General features: G+C 41.2%; 1 protein-coding gene across 10 annotated transcripts in view; it reads right to left on the reverse strand.

The window, feature by feature from the left end:
- The window catches only part of MTA1-like (metastasis associated 1-like), a 180,915-nt gene that overhangs the window by 158,628 nt on the left and 1,008 nt on the right, over positions 1-21,279 (reverse strand). The window lies entirely within an intron of this gene.

Genomic DNA, 21,279 nt, shown 5'->3' on the forward strand with positions numbered 1-21,279 from the left:
AAGAGACAGCAAATAACTAAAAACGGGAAACAACATATGTTGTAGGATAAACAAAAACCATGGTTCTTACCTGATTGGGCAGAAGACTTCATGGATACTGTCTATGAGTCTGCTTGCCTCAGGAGCTTCAGCGAGGATGTGACCTGTGACTGACAGCCCTTCTGGATCGTGCCAATGGGGGATGACCCACTAACATGGCCGAGCCTATAGCGGATCGTGTCAAAGGGGCTGACCCACTTACATGACCGAGCCTACACCTGAATCGTATCAATGGGGGCTATCCCTCTTATATGACAGAGCTAGGTGTCCATAAAAAATACAAGGAACATGACAACCAATCCCGACCACCTGACCAATCCTAACCTTGTTAGTGATAAGAATTGAAAGGGGAAGCATAACTCCACCACCCTTTTCAACCAACCATAAAAACACATCACCAAGCCTTAAAAACAACTGAATTAACTAAACTAAATAGGATTGGATTCAGCTCCTGTCCCAGCACCGAATCTGCCGATACGTTATGCTCTAGAGAGAAGCACTTATCATACGTTACTCTAATATCTCGTAAGTAATGAGATGCGAACGTTGAATTACACCTCCAATAAGTTGCCTCTATAATAGACTGGAGAGACAACGCCTTGTGAAAAGCCAAGGATGTAGCAATGGCTCTCACTTCGTGTGCTTTCACTCTAAGGAGCTTAAAGTGCTCATCCTCACACGAGATATGCGCTTCCCTGATGACGTTTAATAAAAAGAGATCGCATTCTTTGAGAGCGCCGTGAAGGATCCCTGACAGAGCACCAAAGACTTTCACCGATCCTCCCAGTAATTTCTTCTTTTCTATGTAGAATTTAAGGCTCCTGACAGGGCATAGAGTCCTCTCCAACTCATGTCCCACACTGAAGAAAGACCTTTTAATTCAAAGGTTCTTGGCCACAGTTTAGAAGGATTTTCATTCTTCGCTAGGAAGAATGGTTTAAAGGAGCATACAGCCAACCTTCCTTAAAACCAACTTTACCGTCTAAGGCTTGTATTTCACTTATTCTCTTAGCTGAGGCGAGGGCAAAGAGGAAAAGTGACTTCCTGGTGAGATCCCTGAAGGAAGCTTGATGAGGAGGTTCGAATTTCTTAGACATTAAGAATTTCAAGACTATGTCTAGATTCCAACTGGGAGGTTTCGAAGTCATGAATTTCGACGTTTCAAAAGACCTTATAAGATCATGAAGGTCTTTGTTTTCAGAGATATTCAGATCTCTGTGTCTGAAAACTGATGATAACATACTCCTGTATCCTTTAATTGTGGATACAGCGAGGTTGCATTGTTCCCTCAGGAAGATAAGAAAATCAGCAATGTTTGTCACAGAGGTACTGGAAGAGGATATCTTATTGGTCCTGCACCATCTTCTAAAGACCTCCCACTTCGACTGGTAGACGCGAAGGGTTGAGGATCTCCTGGCTCTTGCAATAGCCTTCACAGCTTTGTGCGAAAACCCTTTTCGCTCTGACCAGACCTTCGATAGTCTGAAGGCAGTTAGACTGAGAGCGGGAGATTCTTGTGGAATCTGTTGAAGTGGGGCTGTTTGAGAAGATCGTTCCTGTGTGGAAGCGATCTGGGAAAATCTACTATCCATTCCAGTACCTCTGTGAACCAATCTTGAGCTGGCCAAAACGGAGCTACCAGGGTCAGTCTCGCGCCTTCCGACGACGCAAACCTCCTTACCACTTCTCCCAGGATCTTGAATGGGGAAAAGCATACCCGTCTAATCCTGTCCATTCTAGGAGAAGACTGTCTATTGCAACTGCTCGGTCCGATATCGGAGAGCAGTAGTTTTCCAGTCTTGCATTCCAGTGGGTTGCAAAAAGGTCGATATTCGGCCTTCCCCACAGGTTCCACAGCTTTCCGCAGACTTCTGAATGGAGAGTCCACTCTGTGGGAAGGACCTGATCCTTCCTGCTGAGAAGGTTGGCCCTCACATTCCTTTCTCCCTGTACAAATCTGGTGAGGAGTCTGATCTTCCTCTCCTGAGCCCATAACAGCAACGTTTTTGCCGTTTCGTAAAGGGAGAAGGAGTGTGTTCCTCCCTGTTTTCTTATATAAGCCAGGGCAGTAGTGTTGTCTGAGTTCACTTGGACTACTTGTCCTGAGACTAGGAACTCGAACTTGATGAGAGCCAAATGTACCGCTGTCAGCTCTTTCTTGTTGATGTGCCAGTTCACCTGGTCTCCTTCCCAGGTGCCTGACACTTCTCTCGACCCTAGTGTTGCCCCCCCATCCCGACTCCGAGGCATCTGAGAACAACACTAGGGTAGGGCCTGTAACTGAAGAGACAGTCCTTTGTTTAATTTTCGAGGGTCTAACCACCAGTTGAGATCCTCTTTACCTTGTCCAAATTAGGAACAAAGTTGCTAAGTCCTGAGACTTCTGGTCCCATCTCTCCTTTAGGTAGAACTGAAGCGGTCTCAGATGAAGTTTTCCCAAGGAGACGAACTGTTCCAGCGAAGAAATGGTCCCCAGCAGACTCATCCACTCCCTCGCCGAACAATGTTCTCTCCTTAGAAAGACTGTCACCTTTTCTATGCAGCGATCTATTCTCTCCTGGGATGGAAAGGCTAGAAAATCCCGAGAATCCATCAGAATCCCCAGGTAAACAATGCTCTGCTGCGGAACAACCTGGGATTTCTGTAGATTTACTAATAGTCCAAGGGACTGTGTCAGATTTAGGGTGATCGACAAGTACTCCAGACAACTTTCCTTTGATTGAGCTCGGATCAGCCAATCGTCGAGATACATTGATATCCCCACTCACCCTCTAAGTGAAGCCAGCGTGCCACATTCCTTAAGATGCCCGTGAACACTTGTGGGGCCGTCGAAAGTCCAAAGCACAGGGACCTGAATTGAAAAACTTTTCCCCGAATCACGAACCTCAGGAATTTTCTTGACGAGGGATGAATGGGAATGTGGAAGTAAGCGTCCTGCAGGTCCAGGGAGACCATCCAATCCCCTGGACGAAGAGCTGCAAGAACCGAAGAGGTAGTTTCCATCTTGAACTTCGTCTTGATCACGAAGAAATTCAGGGCGCTTACATCCAGAACCGGTCTCCAACCCCCCGAGGATTTCGGAACCAGAAAAAGACGATTGTAAAACCCTGGGGAATGGAGGTCTTGAACCGGTTCTATTGCTTCCTTTTCTAGCATCTGTTCCACTGCTAGAAGAAGAGCCTGGTTCTTGACGGGATCCCTGTAGCTGGCGGATAACTCCCTGGGAGTTGATGTTAAGGGAGGACTTTCCCTGAAGGGGATAAGGTAGCCTCTTCTTAGAATGGAGAGGGACCAGTCGTCCGCCCCTCTCTGTGCCCAGACTTCGGCGAATTGTAACAGTCTGGCACCCACTGTCGTCTGGAGTACTCGTTCCTCACTTGGTCCTTTTGATCGGACGAGAGGAAGACCTTCCTCTTCTCTCGGGTCTTTTGCTTCTGAAGGAGGATCTAGACGAAGGACCACCTCGAAAGGGCTCCTGAAAGGGAGCCTTCTCCTTCTTGGCGAAAGGGACAGGTCTGATCCTCTTCGATGACTGGGCCAAAAGATCCTGTGTCGCCTTTTCTGATAATGAGCGAGAAATCTCCTTCACCAAATTTTGAGGAAAAAGGTGGGGAGAAAGAGGAGCAAACAGAAGAGAGGATCTCTGAAGAGGAGACACAGACTTCGTGAGGAAAGAGCTGAATACTGACCTCTTCTTGAGTATACCAGCTCCGAATAAGGCAGCGACTTCCGCGGAACCGTCCCTCACGGCTTTGTCCAAACAAGACAAAACACTCACAAAGTCATCCATACACAGGAATTCGGGGTCCCGAGTCCTGTTGGCCAAAGCTCCAAGAGACCAATCCATAAAGTTGAAGACCTCCACAACTCTAAAAAGACCCTTGAGGAGATGGTCCATTTCGCTCATTCCCAAGTCGCCTTCGCTGAAGAAAGAGAAAGTCTCCTGGAGGAGTCTACCAGATTAGAAAAATCTCGTCAGCTGATGTGGGAGCCCCAACCCCATAGGCTCCTTGGTCTCATACCACATTCCTGACTTTCCCAAAAGTTTCAAAGGGGGAAAGAGAAACCGTCTTGCTTGCATCCTTCTTAGATTGCATCCATTCTCCGACTCCTTTAAAGGCTTTCCTCATCGAAATCGTAGGGCGCATCTTGACGAACGAAGAGGGTCTTGCTGACTTGGTGCTGTCCCACAAAGATCCCGGAGAAGGAGGGGCAGCATGACAAAGAGAATCTCCAAACTCCTGAATCAGAACCGAAGCCAAACGTTTGTAATCTGAAACTCCAGCATCCTTAGGAGATTCCTCCTCTGATACTTCCTCCAAAGCAGCAGGCGGAGAGGAAGGCTTAAAAGAAGAAGAGCACCTATCAGGAGAAGCGAGCCTGGATGGAGAAGCACTCCTGTCCAACAAAGAGCGCCTACCAGGAGAATGGCGCCTGACACCGACGGGCGCCTGACAGGAGAGGGGGGTCCTGTCCACTGATGAAAGCCTTCCAGGAGAGGAGGCCCTAAAGCGAGGGCGCTTGGCAGGAGAGCGGTGTCTGCCGGAAGGAGGGAGCTTGGAAGACGACGAGCGCCTGTCCAAAGGAGAAGTACTGCGCGGGCGAAGTGCGCCTGGAAGGAGAGGCGCTTCCCTCCGATGACGAGCGCCTGGAAGAAGTGCGCCTGCTGGAGACGGGCGCCTGCTCGCGAAGAGCGCCTACGAGACGAAGAAAACTTGCTAGTAGAAGGAAGCTTGGCAGGAGAAGAGCAACGAGCTGAAGAAGAGAGCTTCCTGGAACTCTTAATAGGAAGAAAGTCATCCTTCCTACGAGACGAGGTATCCTTTGCAAGAGATCCAACAAGTGCCGATAACTGCTCCTGGAGGCCGATCAAAATCTTCTTCGTCGAATCCTTAACTCCTGTTGGAGAGGAGGAGGGGGATCTACGAGCTCTCTTCCTGACTATAGGAGAATCCTCGGGAAGCGCTCAGGGCTCGAGTCCAAAAGGTCTACTCTAGGAGCCTTCCAGGATCTCTTCAGAGGGCGCGACTCCTCAGCGAACTCCAACCGCGCCTCGGAGAAGACGCTCGTCAGACGACGAGAAACACTTCTTCAGGATGCCTTTTCTATGGCGATCCAAGGCAGCCTGGGACGCAACTACAGGATCTGCCGAAGGGACGCCTGATCGTTGGGGATGCTCTACATCCTCCCTGCGGCTTTCGACATTCCTCCTCCACTGGTCCTGGGAGTTTGGAAGAGGTCTAGGCCTAGGAGCAATGCGGAGCCGATCAGACGCCCCCTCCACTGCACTGGGGACACTGCACATATCACTGTCACTCTTACCTTCCTTCATCGCGCGCAGTTGCGATTTCATCCAAGAAGTTCCGCTTTCATCGCAGCCATTTCAGAGGACGAATCCACAGGTTCGATGAAGGGAGAAGGGGCTGAAACCAAAGGATTAGGAGAGTCTACTGTGTTAATCTCTACTTCGTGCTCAGCAGAGCGAGACCTACTCGAGCTTCTGGAGAAAGCCTTCCTAACTCTATCTTTTTCAAGCTTCTTCAAATAAGAAGTCAAAACCTTCCATTCTTGATCAGACAATTTCTCACACTCCTTGCACCTATTGTCCGAAGAACAATCATTCCCCCTACACCTCATACATACAGTGTGAGGGTCTACCGAAGCTTTCGGCAACCTCACCTTACACTCTTGCCTAGCACACACACGGAACACAGGCGAAACATTAACATCAGACATCTTAATGAACAATCCAAAAAGCAAATCCAAAAAACAGTCCACAATAGCGTATGCCAAACCAAAGATCCAATACGTCACCAAAATCAGGCCAAAACAGATCCTCAGCAAGCGAGAAACGAAAATCAAAGCAGGAGGAACCAACAACAGATGTTGCCGGAACCAGCGACAGAGAAAATCTGATTAGAAAACGGGAATGGTTCCTATTCCCGCCACCCAGCGGCGGTTATGGTAGATCACCTGACCTACCTGTGCGTGTGCCGCGAGTTTTGAAATTCTGTCGGGAACATCGGAGACTATAGCTAAGTATATATCTGACGGGTAAGTTGCATGTACAAAAACAAACTGGATGTACTTCTGAGTCCTGATAGATGTTTCCAATCTGGAAATGGGCATCTTTCAAGTCTACAAAATACAAGTCATCATCCCTGATAAAAGCCAACATGGAATGTGGGGTTTCCATCTTCTACTGAGTCTGATAAACATATTCAGCAGAGGGATCAATGATCTCCTGACCCCCAGCTGTTGTTGACTTGCAAAATGTCTTCCTCCAGCATCACCCACACATACGTGAAGAGGGTGAGAGAATTAGACAATCCTAGGGAAAATACTGTGACCAGCTCAGTATATGAGAAATGGGAGACCACTGAAACAGTAAAACCATCCTGAGGGACAGGCTGCCAAGCTCCCAGGCCAGGTCATTGTCACAGTGCCTAAGGGCAAACGTGCGAGCAAATCTGCCACCCACACTCCTGATCACCTAACTACCTGAATGAATGGATTGCCCTCACTCTCAGCAGGAAAGTGCCAGCCATAAGAAGACTTCTTAACACTTTTTCTGAAGGACTACATTCAAGGTCTCCTTACAGCACTGCAAAGATAAGGAGAAAGGTGAAAGTGAAAAGGATGGGAAAATTAAACACAACAGTACTTATTTGACCCAATACAACCTCAAGCCTCTCCTAATGCACCCAGGCCCACATGGGACAAGGTCAAGACAAGCATTCCTGATAGGACAGGAGGTACAGGCAGTAACATCAGCAGAGCATCAGCAACTCATCTTGCATGGAGAGGCAATTAATGAAGCAATGGGGTCATGTGAGACCAAGGGATGCAAGGAGCTTTTAGGCCAAATCTGAATCCTCTAGATGGGCATTCTAAGAGGTCGTCCAGTATGACTATACTCCTGGGGATACCTAAGAGTTATCATTGCAAAAACACAAGAGGCAGGAACCAACGCAGCAGCAATGATAGTTATGGGAACCACCATTACACCAACCAAAGTCCAAGGTGCAATCTGGTCCATGCATACCCTCCTCAGACCAAGCAGGGGGAGAACAGCAAATACCATCCAGCAAGTGCAGGGGTCAAGCCAGCGAAGATTCGGTCAGAACAGCTTTCAACAAAGGTACTACAAATAAAGACAAATGCCTATATTCTCTTATGAACAAAATACCAACTGAAACAATATAAGGAGAGTGGATTCATAGCTAAGTAACATAATGTTGTACCAGCATCAAGCACTTATCAAGCTGAACTACCAAGTGATCAGTGCTGGCCTGCAAAACACAAGACCAATACCATTCAACGGTGGATGGGAACATCTACATGGTAACAAGTGCTGCTTCAACAGTAATGGAATGCCCTCAAAATATTAAATTTTTATGATAAACTAAAGTTTTACAAATACTTACCCAATAATTACTTAGTTAAGAGTTTCTACTTGAACGGAAACTTAAATTTTGAAATCCTTGGCAGCGATTCTTTTGTTTTGTGTAGGTGACAAGACCCAGCCCACTTTCGGGGTAAGATACAGGAACAATTAAGCCAATAGATCAATTTGTTTATGTTCATGCGCAGGGAGGAGGGCGGGCTCCATCCATAATTACTGGGTAAGTATAAAACTTTATTTTATCAAAAAAATGCCACTTTTATATAAGTAACTTAGCCAGTAACTACTTAGCTGATTCCACATTGAAAGGTGGTGGGGAATCGTGGACAGTAAATTGACATTCTACATATGAGAAGCTAATGACCTAAAATAGACTAACATTGAGACAATGCTTGTTGTTTCCTTACCTGGTGAGAGAGCTGCACAGATAATTACTGCCTCTGGTTGGCTCATCTCAACCTGTAGAGACATGGCGGTATAACCAGAGTCGTCTCTATGGAAGTGGGATATTCTGCAGCTAAGGAGTACTCAGATGGCTGACAGAATATACAGCAAGAATTTTGTGACTAAGGTCAAAACCGAAGGCCAACAAAGCTCATACAATTGCCCCTGCCCGGGGAACAGTACCAAAACACAACAAAAAACCCACAGCAAAATCACCTACACCATAAAAATTAACATGACCGCTACCCAACACTAAAATACTGTGGGCACTCCACTCTTGTACCCTCCAGGCTTCCCAAGAATTCAATACCATGAACAAGGCGAAGAGCTAAATACATAGGAAGGGATACTTCCTACACTTCCTCATCCACCACTAAGCCAGCTATAGACATTGGTCCTAGGGTACTGCAGTTTTCGTAAACAGTTTCCATGTCCCGCAGATAGTGCTTTGCAAACACCAACTTGCTTCTCCAGTATGCTGCCTGAAGAATGGAGGATAAGGAAAGATTAAGCTTGAAAGCTACTGATGTAGCTACTGCCTTACATCTAACTTTCATGACTTTCAAGTCATTTTCCTCCACTTGGGAGTGAGATTCTATATAAGATCCCTCAAGAAGGAAATGGCATTTTTAGATAAAGGTCTGGAGGGATTTTTAACCAAGTACCACAAATGAGAAAACTGCCCTCTAATTTTCTCGGTTCAGTGCAGGTACAGTAGTACCTGAGGGCTCTCGCCAGGCATAGCACTCTTTCCTCCTCTTCTGTGCCTAAAATATCAGAGGCACTCTTAATGGTGAAAGAATGAGGTCAATGGTGTGAAAGGTTCTCGTTCTTCGCTAAACAACTTAACAAGAAGGAACAGATTGTGTCTCCGTTCAAAATGCCGATCCTCCTGTCGATTGCTTGAAGCTCACTTACTCTCTTTGCAGTGGCCAGCACTACAAGAAAAACAGTCTTCTTAGTTAAATCCCTCGCTGAGGAAGAATGCATAGGTTCGAAGCACTTACCAGGTAACCCCTCAAGTACCACATCTAGATTCCAAGGGAAATTCTCCTCCTTTCTAGAGCTGGCGGTATTGAACAACTTAATCAGGTCCGAAATATCCTTATTGGAAGAAATGTTGAGGCCTCTGACGGAAAACAAGAACTGAGCATCGCTCTGTAGCCTTTTATGGTGGAAGAAGACCTTCCTAGAGAAGACCCCAAGTAAAGACGAAAAACTGCTATTTGAGGGATAGACGTCGAGAAGATGAAACCCCGTTTCTTCTGCACCAGGTCCTAAAAAACTTCCACTTTGCCTGGTAAAGCTTGTTGGACAAGTCACGTCTACATTTAGCAATGGCCTCCGCTGTCGATCGTGAAAATCCTTTTGCTTGGACAGCCTACTGACAGTCAAAAGCCTGTCAGGGCCAGAGTGGATAGGCCTTGGTGGAATATCCTCCAGTACAGTTGTCTGAGAAGACTTGGAATAGTAGGGAGGAGCCTTGGAAAGTCTGTGAGGAGATCCAGAATATCCGGGAACCACTCCCTGTGGCCAAAAGGAGGCCACCAGAGTCATCTTTACATTGGTGTGAGAGCGAAACTTCTTGAGAACTTCCCTTATCATTCCAAAGGGCGGACAAGCATAAAGGTCCAAATTTGACCAATCTTGGATCATCGCATCTGTTGCCCATTCGAGAGGGTCCAGAACACGGGAGCAGAACAGAGGTAGATGGTGATTCTACGATGTTTCAATGAAGTCTAGGGTCAGTTGTCCCCACAGACTCCATAAGCTGGAGCAAACCAGATGGTCTAACACCCATTCTGTTGGAAGGACTTGATTCTAGCGGTTCAGTTCGTCCACCATGACATTGCATTGGCCTTGGATAAGTCTTGTGACTAATTGGGTTCAGTTCAGGTCTGCCAAGCACAACAGGTCTCTTACTATCTTGCACAGGGAGAACAAGTGAGCTCCCCCTTGATGTTTTATGTGGGCCAAGGCTGTGGTGTTGTCTGCATCCACTGTGATCGTCTTGTTGCAGACTTCTGTTGAAAAATGACTAACACCCAGGTGACCTGCCTTCAACACTCGTAGGTTGATGTGAAGCTGTTTCTCCTTCGGGGACCACCTTCCCAAGATTTCTTGGTTCCCGAGGAGCGCTCCCCAACCCAGATCAGGCACGTCGGATAAGAAGTCTAGGTCAGGGCTCACTGGGAGAAGAGATTTCCCCTACGTCAATCTTTCTTCGGACCTCCACCAACACAGGTCCTCCTTTATCTCTGCTGTGATAGGAAAGAAGTGAAGAGCTTGATGTCCTTTCCAACCCCACCAGGCTCTCAGGTAAAATTGTAGCAGCTTCATGAGCAGTCTCCCCAGTCTTACAAACTGCTCCAATGAGGCCAGTGTGCCTAGAGGACTCATCCACGGAGTTGCCGTGCACAAATGAAGGGCGAGAAACAGGTTGACCTTCCTTAAACAGTCCTCCACTCTCTTGGGGGTCAGCGAAGCCCGAAAACTCCAAGTCTATCAGAATTGCCAAACAGAGAATTCTCTGAGTGGGAGTTAGCTGCGATTTGTGGAGATTCAATAAAAGTCCTAATTCTTGAGTCATGCAAGTCGTTTTCTGTAAGTCTTCCATGCATCGGAAGCAATGGATCCTGGACTTTTTTGGCAAGAGCATCTAATCACCAGTCCATAAAACTTAAGACTTCTAAAGCCTTAAAAAGACGTCTCAAAAGGTGGTCCACTTTATCTGAATTATGAAAGGCATAATCATTAACTTATTTTTGTCAGTTTTTCCCTTCATGGGGTTAGACATACCGTATGAATTCTCTCTCCAGTCTTCCGTCTTTCTCATGTACTACTATTAGATCTAGGTCTTCAGCTATCTCAATTTCCCATATTTCCTGGGATTTCCTTGAATCAATCATTCTGCTAATTCTGAATCTACTACTCTTCTGACCATTTTCTTATCATATTCTGAAACCACTTTAACCTTTGAGATCTAAAGGCTTTTTTCTAGCATCTGAACATCACATCTCTGGCCGTGAACCATCCATGGTCACACCTTTTCAAAATCTCTGTTCCCCATGTTTCTCCAGCAGGATCTAACACAGAACTGAAGTACCACAAGTCTTACCAATGAGAGATTTCACTTATTATTACTCTACCCATCTATAATGCAGCTATTCTTCCCCTTGATGCCCTCTCAACTCCAGATCCACAGTCTATTTACTTGCTCATACATCAAATCCCATCCTCATTTGCTTTAGTAATACATTTCAAGTATCAAAAATTCTTACATGTATATTCAGTCAAGTACCAAGTTCAAACTCACATCTTGATTTTCTGCCTCTCCATCCCATTTTTCCTTACAGTATCTTAAACATTCCAACAAATAGCAGCTCTCAGGGACAACCTTTCTGATACTACTTTTGTAGTTTCTTCCTTTATTATGATAAACACCAATGGGTTAAGTATAGGCATGGTAGGCCTGTCACACAAAAGATGACATATTGGCAAACCTTAACCCATGGTGACAGGAAACCCATTACAGGTATAATGACTCGTGAAAAATGTCACCACCAGAAAGCTTAGGTGCTAGACATGCTACTCACAACATCTACATAATCCTCAGTGAGCTACAGTGCTACATTCTGGCTACCATGTAAGCAAAGTGGAATTTCTTAGCAGCAATGAAACCAGTTCTTATGTATTACAGTGGAGTTACGTGTGCCAGGGGTTTACACTGACCACAGCACATAATGTGGTTGGTCTAGTTTTATAAAATTCAACTACAAAGCCATGCACTGGAGCACTTTCAGTCATTCAGTGCTTTACACAATGAAAAGAGAAAGGAAGCAAAATTGGGGTCAAGTAAAAGGCTAAAAAGTGTGTGTAGCCAGAGGCTGAAGGGACACTGCAAAAACCCTAAGTGATGCCTACAGTATACCATGTGAGATCCACTGATGTCACTACGTGAGCAGCAGACCTGCAATTGCTGCATGTAACATGTTACATTAAACACCCAGAGAAAGTAATGGTGTTGGAATGTGTTAACATATCACCTTCAACAAATGACATGAATAGGTGCTTTGCACATATAAAAATGAGCCCAATACTAAATTTCAGCACCAAAGACAGTAAGGCGCTGCTTGCCTCATGGACACGGGAATGCTATCTACCCTTACCGGAAAGATGCTTGTGTGACCATATGCAACTTCTCAACGAAAGTTCTTGAGGATTTCCTCAACTTTAGCATCATGCAAATCCTTAGCCAGTCCAACCAGACATCTTTTAGAAGGTTTAGTAGCAAGTAATGGAATTAATATTCCAAAATATTTGATTTGCCACAGTTGGATACCAATGTTCTTGGCCTTTTTGTCATCAGGACTACTATAAATTATGGGCAAGCCTATCAAGTCATCTTATATTCTTTTGAAACTGGCTCCACACAACAATTTTTGGTTGTGAACCCTCCACTGGCAGCTGAATAATAGCCATCTGTCCTCTTCAGTACTGTCACAGAGGTTCCAGTAACATTGCTAGGGGAATACCCAAAAGCTTTGATTTGCAGAATTCTCTATGAATTCTATCACTACCATCCCTCCCCATGTACTCTGTTGTAATCTCTAGATGCCTCAGGAATTGGTAACAGCACTCAGTACTTGAAAGCATGGAGTTGAGTTTACAGGTTGAAGTGAGGGATGAATTTCATACCTACTGTATGTACTACAATGAAGGGCAGCATTTAGACACCACTTCAGCCACCTGTTCAACAATGATGGCCTTTAATCTTGGTGAGGATTATGTCGGATAGTTCCTCTATGACAATACACTCCATGGAATGAAAGCTAAAAATGTCCAAACAATGTATCACTTTCAGTAAAGAGCTGACTAAAAGGACAAAATATAAACCTGATACCCAGGTATATTTCAAGCAATCAGAATTATATGGCAACCCTTAAATGTCTGCCAACTATTTCACGACTATAACAGATTTCCTCGCAAAATATAGGATCCTACACTAAATGGCCACCCTTAACCATTCGGGCTGGAGCCTGAACCTCACTGACTGATTCACTAAAGGTGAAGAGGGTGACATCTTAATAATGATGCTTTCTCAAAAGAGGCAGTCATCCTTACTTTAGAAATAAAAATAATGAAGAAACCGGAATTTTTTTTCTTTTGAAATCACCAAACAAAGGCAGCAAGTTCCAACAACACAAGGACTGCCTTGCCTACCATTACAACCAGAGGTGTTTTTCAGAGGGTATCCTGACCAGGTAAGGGTTCTCCACTTGCTGTATAACTAGGAGCTGCTAACCAAATAACTGTACAGAAAAAAAAAAAAAAAAAAAAAAAAAAAAAAATATATATATATATATATATATATATATATATATATATAGTAAACCCCAGTAAACCCCTCGTATTCGCGTTCTCACGGTTCACGGACTCACGTATTCACAGATTTCTCTCTGGAACGCATCTACCCATTATTTGTCGAAAATTCACCGATTTGCAGTATTTTTCACTGAGAAATATTCACTAAATACTGTATTTTCATCTCATTTTTATGACTAAATGAACTTTTTGTGATAAAACTATTAAAATATTCAGGTAATGCTCAAGTTACGATAATTCACCTTACGATAATTCGATTTTGCAATGGGGTAAGCAATTAATATCGATGCAACCATATTATTTATAGAATATTTTTAAATTTTGCACAGGCACAGGCAGCAGCGTAATCAGGCAGTGAGAGAGACCAAATTACATTAGACAACTTTTCCTCCATCACTTTGTCTCATTTTCTAATTAAAAAAGTAAAAGAAAATGATGAAAGTATTGTTAGTAACGTTATACTCTTGCGTAAATGCATACAGCCATAAACAACCGACCAAGAAACTGTTGTTTTGCTTATAACTGAATCGGATAACAACAGCCGTTTACCTGTATTTCAACCATCGTAAGGTAATAAACAATTACCGTTGGTTGTGGCACAAATGACGTTAAGTAGAATAGGACTGATATATTTTTACATTATACCCTTATTCGGTATGGGTAAAAGACCAAGGAAATATACTGCTAAATGTAAGCTGCAAGTTGTAGCTGAAGTGAAAAAAAACAATGTTCAAGCTGCTAATGACTATACTGTAAATTATCATGCATTGGTAACATGGATGAAACTCGATCATAATTAAAATGGGAGAGAAAGTATTTTAATCAAAACTACTGGGGACGGAAGGACACACTACAGTTGTTTTTACGGCGATAAACGATAAATACTTAAAGCTCGTATTATGATGAAATCAAGTGAAAATAGCAAACGGAATCTTGAATTTTTTTTATACAAAACAAACGCCACCAAACGGCCATCATCAATTCTCATCTATTAATTAACAAAAATAATAGATATACATGAATTTCACAGAGACGTATTTTAGTTATATTTCGACTTAAAAACACTTCGTACAACGAAAAATAACCTTGCCCTCTATAAATTATCTAGATGCTAGAGATTCATTTACGCTAACTAGAAGCAAGAAAAGTGCTCTGAATTGAGTTAAATGCGGCAAAATAAACACCACGTAAACATTTCCAAACCAAAACACTGATCGCTATGAATGCAATTTTTAATACAAAAGTAATATACGAATATATACAATATTATTGGATACAGTGAATTGAGGCATAACATTTTAAAAGATCCATGGAAAAGATGCATATTCGTTATGTTGATGTTTGTATAATACGATACGGGAATATAGAGTAAGTATAATGTAGGTTACGCTACCGTATGTATACAATATATCACAGTGTACGCTAAGCTATTTCTTGTTTGTTATTCATTTTCTCTTTGTATTGAATCATCATAAGTTACTTTACATGAACCTCCAGAATTATCTGATATTAATAATTACTATAATGTGTATGTAAAGAGTACAATTTATAGTATAGGCTAGGCTACCATATATGTACACAGTACATGGTACCGAATACCCTAGCGTAGGCTAGGTTGTGTTCGAGATACGTTTTGGTATTATGTTTTTCCCAACAAATGATGGTTTTTTTTGGAACCTAAACCCCATCGTAAGTAGGATAATACCTGTATAAGCATTTTTAGTTTGTTTTAGCTATCAAAATAAGAAGTTCTAAGTGTTTTTTGAGGGGTTCTAAGTATTCGCTGGTTTTAGCTATTTGCGGGGGTGTGCGGTGCGCATCCCCAGCGAATACGGGGGTCTTCTGTATGTATGTATGTATGTATGTATGTATGTATGTATGTATGTATATGTATATATATATATATATATATATATATATATATATATATATATATATATATATATATATATATATATATATATATATATATATATATATATATATATATATATATATATATATATATATATATATATATAATGACGACATCAGTTAACGGTGTTACAGTGCTTGGCTAGCAACATCATTAACCAGGTTTTTGGCACCGATCTCTGGTTAAAGGCACTGTTAAGTGGGGTTTTAGGTGTCGATCTCCAGTTAATGGTGCCCATATCCAGTTAATGGCGCCATTAAGCAGGGTTTTCGGTGTTATTATCGCGATTTTCGGTTAGCTGCAATTTTCGGTTAGTGGTGCTTGGCCAGGGACAGAACCCCACCATTAACCGGGGACTGCTGCATACATACAATATTATATATATATATATATACATATATATATATATATATATATATATATATATATATATATATATATACATACATATATATATATATATATATTATAATATATATATATATATATATATATATATAATGTTAAAATTCCTAATGTACTGTACTACACAGAGATGTATGAGATATAAGTTGTATGGTACAATCAAATTTTACTGTATACTGCAGTCTATTACATATTTTTTTTTTAATCATTACTCTGGAATAAATTGTACACTATGTACAGCAAAAACTAGGAGCCATAGAAAATATAAATACAGGTAACATGGTAGGGTAGTCTGGCAAACATGAATTGTGCTAGCATTTGCACTCACAAATGCCCCCATTCAACATTATTGGTGATCTCGACAATGTTTTTCATTTTACTACACTTTGCATACTCTATACATTTACGTATGTTAAATATGTAACTGTACAATACCTTCGGATGTATTGTGTTTGATGGCTGTGTTTCTTATCATGAATAAGTAGCTTCAGTATGCTAGGCTATTGAGACAAAATTCTTTAATGACACATTTTGCCTGTTTATGTCATATTCTTTGGTTGTTTTACATAGATTACACTTACTATAAGACGACAATGAGAATAATTCCCATTTCTTTGGATTCTAAACTTTCTTCCTGAGGTACTGCGTAAATTCATTGGCAAGCCAGGGTAGCATAGTTGTTGATTCTTTTTGCACTCACACATCTTTTTGGATGTATTCTGGCAAGGATCAACGGGTTAATGTACACTGGTATGTATATACTGTAGTCATGATTACCGTTTCCAGCCTTTAAGCATTACAGACCACTGCCCACCAAGCACTCTAAAAGAGAAGGTAATGGATATCCATATAAAACATGGAAATTAAGAAACTTGGTGCATATCATCATCTAGTTCAGGAACTTTCCCTTGTGAAAACAAATTCAAACTGCATTTTTTACTGTCACCATCTTGGTTCAAGGGTCTTTTGCAACTGACTTACAAGAGATACAAGAAAACTGGCTAAAAACTACAAGGAATTCTCATACCACCTCAGAAAAGGCTAACCTGTTGCCTATATCAAGTAATAATAAAAAAACTACAATTTTTCTTTACTACCATTTGTTTCTTCACCTCCTAAAAAGGTTCCCCAATCTCCAAATTTTTCCACCACAATTGCAAAATCATGAGCAAACCATTAACAGAGGATCTACTGAACCTGTACAACCAATACAATGCCCACAAACATCATTCACCTATTAATCTAGAGTTATGTGGCATGTCAACACACTAAGTGGCATACACAACATAGCTTTCTGTTTGAGTCACCTAACAAAATAACCACTGACACAATTCAAACACAAGTAGCATCTCTACTGTACCTTCCTGGCATATGGTGACCTTAAATTATTAAACACTCCTTCCCTGAGACTCATAGTGTATGCTACGGTGGCTGCTTTTATGGATGCTTCACAGATCTTTCCAAACATTCAGCAGAATTATGTATACCTAATAGTAAATGTGTCCACATTTACAGAGTTTGCTAAACAGATGTCTGTCCATGAAGTTATCAGCGTACCAATACTGTACAGATTTTAACAGTAAAAGATGCCAAGATGAAAATACAAAATATTTTTCTCCAAAAGCAAATGAAGGAGAAGGAAGCCAGACACCTGTACATTAATGGCTGTAAGTTTCTGTTCTTTGCTTTCAAGCAAATATACATAACTACTAACCCAAATTTAAAAACTCATTATTATGTGACAAACGATTGCAACTGATGAAGACTCTGGGATCAAAGGAAGACAAAAATTCAAGAGTTCTGTGTTCTGTGAAGGACCTATGCACCTAAAGAAAGTTTTTCTCCTATCAAATGGGCACTTTTATTTACTCATAGACCAGCTCTCTCTCTTTCTCCATTTCTTCTATATTGCAGCTAATTTCTTATTGCTTTCTCAACTCCTGCATTACAACCCAGTATGTCCAAGGGGTTATGGAATGCACTACTTGCCATCTTATTTTTCTAAAAAATCAATTTCCCTCCATAAATAACATCACCTTTTGAGACACTGACAACACGAATCACAAAATATTTTCATGTACAGTCATCCTATTTGAAATAAAATGGCATAACTGGTCAAATTAGTGACCAAAGGGATGGAACTGCAAACCATTTGCCATGAAATAAAGTCATTACTATAACATGGGCAGGTCAAGTAGCACTAGGAGTAATGTTCATTATTCCTTTCCTCCTCCTTTTGCTCTTGTAACTTATTTCAGGCACTGAAAATTTCATAAACATGTACTGTAAAGTAGTGTTGTACTCAATGAGTTACACTGGGTCGGCAGTACAAAGTTCACACCCACACCTTTCCCACAAGAACATAGTTACTTTCCTGACCATACTTTTCCTTATTTTCCCTTCCAGTTACCATAGGCTTCCTCTTTTTTTTTTTGCGTTTATTTTCAGTTGGCTCTTCTTCAATTTACTCTTTCAACTTTTTAACATTTCCCGAACCTCTTCCACAGATTCTGCTGTCAACACTAGGTCATCAACATGAAGCTCCTAGGAGGTCCCTTCTCTGCACTCTGTTATAGCTTCTTCCACTACAATGACAGTACACCAACTTCACATCAATCAAATGTAAACACATGTTAATTACATAATTATCCTGTATAGGCTACTTTTTATCAGAATTATATCTTACTTAGGTTGGGTTACAACTAGCTGACCAATACAAAACCCGGTAATTCCATATATTAGCTCCGCGCCCCTGTTTTTACCTTTTCAACTGGTTTTTTCTACATTTTTAGGGGTTCTGATACTGCCCGTGCATCTGTTTGTTGTCAGCCAAATGGAATGTCCCTTCGCCGTGTTTAGTACTTGCCCGGGGTACCCATCGTTAACAAGTTATCGCACTTGCCAGACGGGATATGAACCGTTCGAAACAAGACGGACCCGTGCCCTTGCCTTGTGAAGATCACGTTTGGAAACCCCTTGTTGGATGGACTTCATGGGTTAATTACAGGTTAATTACACTTGAGCTCCAAAAATTAAAGGTAAATTCATAATTAGCAACCAAAAAACTGTAGAAAAAGTTAAGTCAGAAGGCAGTCGCTGACGCGGAGCTACTATATAGTTCTACCCAAAAACCTCAATGTAAGGCTGGTCAAAAGTTTCTATGCCCACTGCAAAAAGATATACAAGTATCAGATTAATTTTCAAGGCACTGAGTTCTTATTCATCGTAACTTATCACATCCAAGACTTTTTAATGCACACTCCCCACCACCATTTAAAAAGCCATTAGCTTTCCATTAAAAACCACAGGCCAACACAGGGCAATTTCACTAACTATTCAAGATCCTTGACCCTGATTGCAGCAGATACCTGCTTACATGCACTGCAGGCATTATGTAGTAGAAAGGAAAACACTAACACAAAGATGGAGGGTGCATGAATACAATATTACATTTAGTCTTTCACACATATTAAAATGGGCACACACTTATTTAGGAAGGAGAAAAGACACCAAAATATTTAGAATTCATGTAGACATGAATTTGAGACTCAGGATCACCTATACAATATGCAGCCTAAGCATAAATAATTAATACAGTACATCCCTAATACCCACGACTATGCTGTACTGTACTTAATCTTTACTTCAACCTTGAAACTTAACCATTCTGTAAAGGTTTATTGGCAATCATCAATATCCTAGGCCTTCACCCACCACCCCTCAGTCAAGTTAGGCCCAAATCTACCCACCTCAGAACATCGAACAATGACACACATTCCAATGAACAAACAACCAAGTAGCTTGTGCCACAACTTGTTATTACACTATGAAGGTTATTTCTTAAAACTAAATTTGATTTCATGTGAGGAAACTTATACCAGTGATCAAACTGGTTTAAAAAAGGCAAAACAAACAGGAAAAATGCAGGCTAACCAAACAAAATAGCCTCTTCCTCAAATAACAGAAACGCATGTGAATATTAGGCTATGAACAAATCTGTGGTACACAATGTAGAATTAAACAATAAAAACAATGTAGAACCACACAATAACAAGAATATAGAATCACACAAAAAAAAAAAAAGTCTGTCAGATGCATTTTGATGTGTTGAGGCCTACAAAGTTTCAATATTCAATAATCAAGTTCCTTTACAAAGACTGGCAAACTTGCACAAATACATCATAGGCTCAACTACCCCTTCTTAGCCAATCCAAAACTAGGACGCAACATCCTATTTCACAGGAGTGACCAGCACAAACTGACCTCAGGCAAAGTGTGCTATCTGGCTTGGGGTAATGTCATAATCATAAGACAGACTGAGATGGCAAAATATTAGCCGAAGGACAACATAAAAACATACATCTGTAGGCCTAGGCTACATAAACATGGCGACAGGCATCAAGACAAAGCTAGCCTATGGGTCTAATTTCTGCATGATACCAATATCTCGGTAATTAAGCTATTTAGGACTAGTATCCACAAGATAAAATGGAATAAAAAATTTTATAATTATAGGCTCTGTAAAATAACTGGGTTTGGAGTAGTCAGACAGCGTAGGTCTACTCACTCTGCTAGCTTAGAACTTTGGTTACACTAAAGTGTATATAACTCCTCACTTTGTATCATATATAAGCCTACTGTAGGCTAATATTCTTGACCAGGTTAGTCCAAAAGGTGACCCGAGCATACCAAACTGGAAAAAAGGACAGGCAGAGTCTTGCTGGCCAAGGCGCCATAATCTTCTTATAAAAAGTAACCAAGGCCTACAATAACTTTTATTGTTCTACTAGGCCTATAAGAAGGGGGTTTAAACAAAATTCTTGAGCCTCAACTATATCTATCTGATGTTCAACTGCCACAGGCTAAAGGAATGTCATGTATGGTAGGTCTACCTTGGCCTAGGCTAGGCCTATTTAACCACCTATATAGTTTTTCAAGTCTTATAAGGGTCTCGCCTGGTGCCTGATAGTAACTTCATTATGACATGAATATAGAATTTAGGCCAAAGTTCATTATGACATGAATTGAATATAGAATTTAGGACAAAGTTCATTATGACATGAATTGAATATAAAATTTAGGCCAAAGTTCATTATGACATGAATTGACTATAGAATTTAGGACAAAGTTCATAATGACATGAATTGAATATAGAATTTAGGACAAAGTTTATTATGACATGAGTTGAATACAGAATTTAGGACAAAGTTCATTATGACATAAACTGAATATATAATTTAGGACAAAGTTCATTGACATGAAATGAATATAGAATTTAGGACAAAGTTCATTATGACATGAACTGAATATAGAATTTAGGACAAAGTTCATTATGACATGAACTGAATATAGAATTTAGGACAAAGTTCATTATGACATGAATTGAATACAGAATTTAGGCCAAAGTTCATTATGACATGAATTGAATACAGATTTTAGGCCAAAGTTCATTATGACATGAAATGAATATATATAGAATTTAGGACAAAGTTCATTATGACATGAATTGAATATATATAGAATTTAGGACAAAGTTCATTATGACATGAACTGTATATAGAATTTAGGCCAAAGTTCATTATGACATGAACTGAATACAGAAGTTAGTACAAAGTTCATTATGACATGAACTGAATACAGAATTTAGGCCAAAGTTCATATGACATGAATTGAATATAGAATTTAG

The sequence above is a fragment of the Macrobrachium rosenbergii genome, chromosome 11 (assembly GCF_040412425.1).
Source record: "Macrobrachium rosenbergii isolate ZJJX-2024 chromosome 11, ASM4041242v1, whole genome shotgun sequence".
Lineage (NCBI taxonomy): Eukaryota > Metazoa > Arthropoda > Malacostraca > Decapoda > Palaemonidae > Macrobrachium > Macrobrachium rosenbergii.